Here is a 7825-nt window from a genome sequence, read left to right on the forward strand (position 1 = left end):
ATTTATCAGAAGAATAACAGGATTACAATATATGTTATGGAAATTTTGAGTAAAGATTAATATATTTACTATGTTGCTGTCAATTGGTTTTGAAAATGTGATGTCATTTTCAATCATCTGAGTTATGAATGCAGTGACTGCGGTTGAAGCTTTTTTTTGGGTAAGCAAAATTGGTTTTTGGTGACAGCAAAATACAAATCCTATGATCACAAAATTGGTTTTTGTTTTCATGTGATTACTGCTTTCCTTCTCTTTTAATTTTTGATTTCATGTTTCATTAGAAATAGGGATAGAGATATAGACCTGTTTCACATATGTTTGTTAAAAAGCATATAGCTTCATTTTATATTCTTGCACTATGACAGCCTGAGATAAGATGCATATAGAAGTAGCTTGCAAAATTTAAGGGAATGATTTATAGAAGTAGCTTGCAGTCACATCTTTTGGTTTCTAATTAGTTGAAATTCAGTTACATCTTTATTAGAAAGAATATTGCATCCACTCATCTTAATTGAAGAAGGATATATAACAAACTGTGGCTAATGGGTGGGTTAAACCGTGGCAAAAGAGGTCATATATTGCCACGGTTGAGGAACCGTGACAATATATGGACTCTATTGCCACGGTTCCCCCATACACCGTGGCAATATGTGGACTCTATTGCCACGGTTAAGAACGTAACCGTGGCAATATGTGGCCTCTATTGCCACGGTTACCTTTTAAAAACCGTGATAACAGCGAATCAATTGCCACGGTTCCGCCTTTAACCGTGGCAATTGAGCAATTGCCACGCTCGCTATCGCCACGGTTAAACCGTGGCAAATGGGCGGATTTAACCGTGGCCAAAGGCCTTTTCTGTAGTAGTGAACAACAATAACAACAACAACAACAACATCAAATAAACCAGCCAACTTAGTAAGTAGCAGTCACCGTAACGATGGAAATGCCACATGGGTGTTGGGACATCTGGGTCAAAGAGGCACTTTCAACGCTTAATTCTCTCAAAGTCCTTCGATCTTTAAGACCCATTTGCCTCCGCAAGGGCGAGCCACCTTCACAGTCTCTGGAACATGCAGTTGATGAAGGTGCACTCGAGGTGTTCGATGAAATGCAGCAGTGGGATAGGTCCTCTGTGGAAGTAGAGATTAGTGAGTCCACGTTTAGTAGATGGATGAATTACACCACAAGTTCAGGTACCACTTTCAAATTACGTGTGTTTTATTATGGTTTAATTAAATGGTAAAATAAATCAGAACCGTGTCTAGATATTTTGGGATCTAAGTCGAAAATGTTAGACTGACTTTCTTTCAAAAAATTCTTAAAAAATTTGATATATCATATAAATTATCAATTTTTTTATATTAATCCTTTAGTTTTTTAGCTGCAAAATCATTAATCATTTTATGATTAAAATGTTTCGCTTTCAATAGATAAAATAGTTAACACATTCAATCTATCTTATAACATTGCTTACCTTAGATATGATTTGAGCAATTTTAATTTTGAAAAAATTCTTTTAACAGTAGCAACTGTTACATGGATTGACAAAATATTCTATAGGCAATACGCACGCACACATATTAATGGAAAAAATCTAATATTTTAATATAACTCAATACTTCTATCTAGGGGTGTCAAAGCGGGCAACCCATCCCATCCCGCACTGAAGCGGGGCGGGGTGGGCTAGCCCGCATAAGACGCGGGTTGGAAAAGTTTAGCTCATCCCGCATAATGGCGGGTTTGCAGTTTATCCACATATAAGAGAAAATCAATTTTTTGACCTATAAAACAGTTGTTTTAGCCTTAAAAAAATGATATTTTGGAAAGTGGGAAAAGAGGCCCCAATGGAAAAATACTTTTAATGTTAAATATTAGGATTAGGGTAGCCATGGAAAAACATAATAAATGCTTCATAGAAAACAACAACTACTACTCAACACAACACAACAAAGACAACAACATTGAACAAACCACGGGTAAATAGTCACATTGGTCCCTGGATGTTTGCACCGACTTCAGAATCGTCCCTGGATGAATTTTATTAGGCTCGCGGTCCCCAGATGTGGCAAAAAATAGTCATATTAGTCCCTGACGTTAAAATCCCCTAACGTCCGTTAACCCAATTAATAAAAGTCAACATTATCTTTCTAATTTTATTTCACTTTGGTCCCTTTCTTCTTTCTTCCACCCTCTTCACCCCCTCATTCCATCATTTTCACCTAAACCCACCCCCCATCATGCTTCAGAAACCCATAACGTAAACCCACAATCTTCACCTCCTTCATCTTCATCTTGTTCATCTTCACTTTATTCATCTTCATCCCCTTCTTCCATCATCTTCACCAAAAACTCCTCCCCTTCTTCATCAACCCATTCCCCTTTTTTTTTCTTTTTTCATATCATCATCATCAACACTCTTCTTCTCCTTCTTCAACCAACCATGCCCAAACCTTCTCTCCCAGATTTAACACAAACCCAATTCAGATTTAACACCAAATTTACCCTCCATGAGTAAAAAACCAACCAAAACAAAAATACCCAAAAAACAAATATCCAACCTGTAAGGCCCAAGTTTTTTTAAGCTTATGCTAAGTGAATAAACTTCTTATTCACGATTAGGGTTGATGTAATGTGAAGGGAAACCTGAACGAAAGTTTATTAAATGAAATATATTTATAAAGGAGAAAGTTCAGGAAAAGTTCAAGGATTGCATTATGATCGATAAAAGTTATAGCACGATCGTTACACGCTTTAACCTAGGTCAGAAACCCTAGTATATAGCTAATTTTCACTTTTAGGCACGATGGAAGTTAATTCCAAAAATCTTCAGAGAAATTTTAGAACTTCTCTTTTTCCATATATCAAAATCGTTTCGAGGCGAAACTCTAGGATCTACGAACGTCCGATTCCAATCATCGGAAGTTTGCCGAAACCGAATCCCTGGTATTTCAAAACCCTAGAATTTCTCGACAATGAAGACTTTATCTATTCAGAGCTTCAAATGAATATTCTACACGCGTACACCCATTTCTCTTGATGATTTCAATCTTTCTTCCGAAGGAAGTTTTCTATTCCGACATTCGATGCAAAAAGCAACTTATCGGGTAAAATAGTTTTATACCGACCATGCATTAGTTGCCAAAAATACAAGGAGACCTCTTTATAGTTTTGGAATTCTTTTGCCAAAACATATCTATTAATTCATGGAGAATGAAGTCGGAAAAATCAGATTCGCGAAACTTTCATTTTCCCGCGAATTTCCAACCTTTATATATAGCAAAGAAAGGAATAAAAACACAAATTCTCCTCCATTTTCTCTCCCAAAACCGCGGCCAAGAACAAGGAAGAAGGAAGAAGAGTTTTTCTTCATCGTTTGCTTGATCGTCGATCAATCAGTTGCTACTTCAAGGCTTCGAGGTATAGTCGCTAATCCTTACCTCTGATCGCTTTTTCCATAGCTTTTCTGTAGAGTTTTCTGAGCGGATAGTTTATGGGTTTTTGCAAAACTATCCTGAATCTTTCATTTCTGATTCTAAACCTCTTCCTTATGCGCCCAAGATCACTTCTGCCGGGTTAGATTTTCCGTTATGTCGCCGGAATTCCGCCGGAATCAATTTGAACCTAAAATACCCATTTTTGGAGTTTTTTTGTGTTAAGCTTCAACCTTTAGGCTGAAAACTATCGCCTTAGCTTAGTGCTAGTAGGATTAGTTGTCATAAACATCGTTGGTGACGTCCCTGCAAAATTTTATTTTTGGGATTTCAGTTTTGAAAATCCTAAGTTAAAAATCATGACCAAAATACCCCTGCGACAGTTTTTGATCCGATAATTTTTCCGAGTTCAGAATACCCTTAGTTACGGCTTATGAAAGCATAGGAACCAAGTTTGATCGAAGAAAAATCGAACCCCACAATTAACCAAAGTGGCCGAGCCCTATAGGGGGGAGGAGGAAAATTTCCTTTTCCGAAAACTTGTCCTTTCGCGCTAGATTATCGTACCTCGGAGTATGTATTGCTTCGTGTAACCTTAGTAAGTATTGATAGTTTAGTTTCCGATAGATTCTGATAGTATTTATGTGGTTTTGCTCTAAAGGTGATTTTGAGGAATTCCCTGAGGAACAAGGCTTTGTTGGTGAGGAAGCGTTAGACGATCATTCTGGAGAACCTTCAGGTGAGGGCTTCTCACTGAATCTCTAGTTAATGCTTAGGGTCGATGTTTCGACATTGTCGACTGTTTATGCACTGGAATTGTGTGTGATTGGAAAATGTTTTCTGAGGCTTCGGCTGACAATGTAGATGATTCATCTACTGAATGTTTTCGAGATTGTCTTACATGCTATGTGCTATGTGGGTAATCTAGGATGTGTGGTGCATGCTTTATATGCTAAGTGCTAAGTGTTTATGATGCGATTTATTGATATATGACATGTTGATTGTGATGATTTAAATGTGCTCTGTACTGGAATCTGAGATTCTGAATGGTGAGAATAGCGGGCAGGTCATGCCGATTTTATTTTGAGAGTTTTGAGAAAGTTTGATAGGACGAACGAGGTTCGGGCCTTAATTTTGTTTAGTGGATCGAGACATCCTCTGGAAGCGACTTGGGATTGGGAGATCCTGAAAATGTATAAGACTTGCGATAAGACAAAATGGAATCTATTTTATAAAGAAAATTCATAAGACCTTAAATAACCTCAAAATCTTTAAGTAATGATAACAACCTCGAAGGAAGGCATTGGAAGTCAAATCATAGTTTTGGAAAAACGAGGAGTGTCGTCGGATCCAAGTGTTGAGTTTGTTGTTGTGCTGTTGGAGCAGCGTTTGTTGTTGTGCTGTTGGAGCAGCGTTTATTGTTGTGCTGTTGGAGCAGCGTTTGTTATTGTGCTGTTGGAGCAGCGTTTGTTGTGGTGCTGTTGGAGCAGCTATGTGTCGTTATGAAGTGTGTCTTTTGGTCGCAGAATCGACTTTACCTTAGGGTAAGCTTTTAGAGACTTTAACTTCCCTAGAACACGTGGCGACGTGTCGAGTGAGGACGGAGACGTTGTTTGACTAATCATTTTGCATACATGCAACATTAATGAGGTATTAACACAGGACGTACTCTGGACCTCGTCGGTTTCCAAAATGGTCATAAGACCCGGAATGCCGTGAAAGAGCGTTTGTAGACGTCTCTTGTAGCAGACCGAAATGGCAGACCTACGGGTTTACTGCTGATCTGACTACCCCTGTTGGAGTAAGAGGCACGCGGGCCGAAATGGCTCCACCGTGGCTGGTGTTAGGGCTGATCCGTTTGATGTCCATCCCTTTCCGGAATGCATGTGGTTGACTGGGTTAACCTGCATACATATCATGCAACAAGCATACTAATTTAGTTGTTAAGTGTGATTGGTAATTGTTAAACCTATTTGGAACATGCTATCTGCTATTATTGTGTTTATGTTATTGTGGAACATGCAACCCTAGGAATGACATCTTTAGCTATAAGCCTAAGTGGCTATCTATTATTTGTACCTATTGGGTTTATTATCTACATAGTTCTTTAGAGTTGACCCTCGCGTCTTCTGTGTGTGTTTTGGCGGACAACGCCTTTTGTCAGATGAATATTGCGGATTGGTTCACCATGGTCCACCCTTCGGGGGGGATTAGGTATGAGATGATCGATCAGGACGACCCCGGGTCGTGGGTGGTTGACCCCGCGAGCCATCGAGCGACGTATTCGGGGCGCATCATGGAGGACCACGTGGACAGTGGAGGACTCTTGAGGTCAGGAGTGTTGAGGCGATGCTCTATCAGCTTCAACTTGCCACCGGGCGTTCACTGCGGACCAGGATTCGGAGGAGCACCGCCGCCACCGTCATCTTCAGAGGAGGAGGATCCCTCAGAGGAGATTCCAGTGGGAGTGCCTTCGGCAGGGTCTAGTGCACCCTCTGTTGCGATCATTGATGATCAGGGTTCGGGCCCTAAGCCCGTAAGTCCAGCATCGGAGCGCACAGCGGTTGCGAGGGGAGGACGGATAGGGTTAGTAGACTTGGTCGTTATGGATTCTGATTCAGACGACGATCATGCTAGCACATAGTTTTGAGTGTTGGTATGAGCTCCTCGAGTTAGGATTAGTGTAGGAGTAGAGTTTTAGCTCTGACAGTCTTGCTTCATTTGTTACTTAGGGGACAGGGTAGATCCGCCTATAGCTTTTTGTGTGGTTTCCTTACGGGAATCACAGAGAGTTGGTTGGACTTAGGAGGTCTTATTTTCAGGCCATTGGGTCAGCTGATTCTCAGTTTTGAGGGATGGTGTTGCGGGCACTTCACCCTTTTCATTTGGTTTGTATATATCGCCTACGGGCGTTGCACTTTTCTTTCTGTCACTGGAGGTTACTCGTGACGAGGTTGTTACTTACAGCGGGGGCTGTTTATATATTGTATATTAGTTCTATTGCTTTTCGCTTTTGGGTTTTATTTAATTCAGTCTTGTCTTAGTTATTATCGAAAAAAAAATATTTCACGTTTTTCCGCATTAAGTTTACTTTTGGTTACTAAAGTGACGCCACCGAAATCGGGGTGTTACACAACCCATTACAATCAATCAAGAGAAATAATCAACCCATTCCTAGCTTCAACAATACAGTACCATAGCCCCAACTTGCAAAGTACATTATATTCATATATTGAGAAGGAAGACAGAAGTTGTGGCCTAAAGTATTTGTGTCTGGCCTATTAAGCACAGCTACTAAAAAGGAAAATTAAGAAGATCAAACAGTTCAACAGAAACTTTTAATTGCCAAAACTCATTTGATCAAATTCAAAGACAATACAAATATGGAATATTATATCAATACCAAAAAATGCTGTTGCTCAGATTCAAAAAAGAGAAAACACAACTAAATATTTACACAATACCAAAGAAAAAGACCAAAACGAACCAGCTTAAATAAGTAATGACATGCCACCTTACATTGCAACAAAATGGTACTCAATGACTGAGTTACCAAACAATTTTAACTTTTAATACAACTAACTTGCAGCTCCTCGGAGCATCTAGCTTTGGGTGGTGGAGGGAGAAAGTAATCCAATGGATCTCCAGATTTTGGCTCGTCTTGATCTGCTTCTCCGAGTTCAGCATCATCTGTTCTGATCACAGCATCAATGTTCATGGTATCAAATTTCATTGGCTCAGAAAATTGAGGTGTGTTAGCATGATTGCTTGGGGTCAAAACCTGGACTGTTCCTAATGGTGTTCTATCCGGCAAATCACCTGCAGAACATATTCTGTTAGGCAGTAATAAACACAAAAAATGCACCTAAAACGATAGCATTGAAATTGAAGAAAATGAAATAAAGCAGTAACAACTTCTGAAAATTGAATATAAGCTTCCTACTATTCCTATCCTGTTTACAATGCCATTTCTAAGGATGACAAATTGTTACATGAAACCATCACAGCGCACTCCTTCTCTGCCCCGTTCACAAACACCCAAGCGTGGACAATATCATTTGGAAATTGGTTTAAAAAATGCATTTAAAAAAACCATGCCTTTAATCTGACCAATGCCTGGTAAGAAGTAAGAACTGAGGTTGATCATTCATCACACTGAATTTGAATTTTAAATATAATACAAAACAGAGTTACATCCAAGCCACACTCAACCGTAAAGTTTACAACTTTCCTCATCTCTAAGCCAAATCAACCCCCTTCACCACCAATATGAAGCTTTTCTCACCAAACACTGAAAACCCAACATCCATAGCCACACCCACCTTCCGTAAACGAACCAACCAGCCTCCTTCCTCATTCAAACCTCCGACCCAGATCTGGTTTATCCTTTCTCT

This window comes from Lotus japonicus, chromosome 4 (genome assembly GCF_012489685.1).
Source record: "Lotus japonicus ecotype B-129 chromosome 4, LjGifu_v1.2".
Classification (NCBI taxonomy): domain Eukaryota; kingdom Viridiplantae; phylum Streptophyta; class Magnoliopsida; order Fabales; family Fabaceae; genus Lotus; species Lotus japonicus.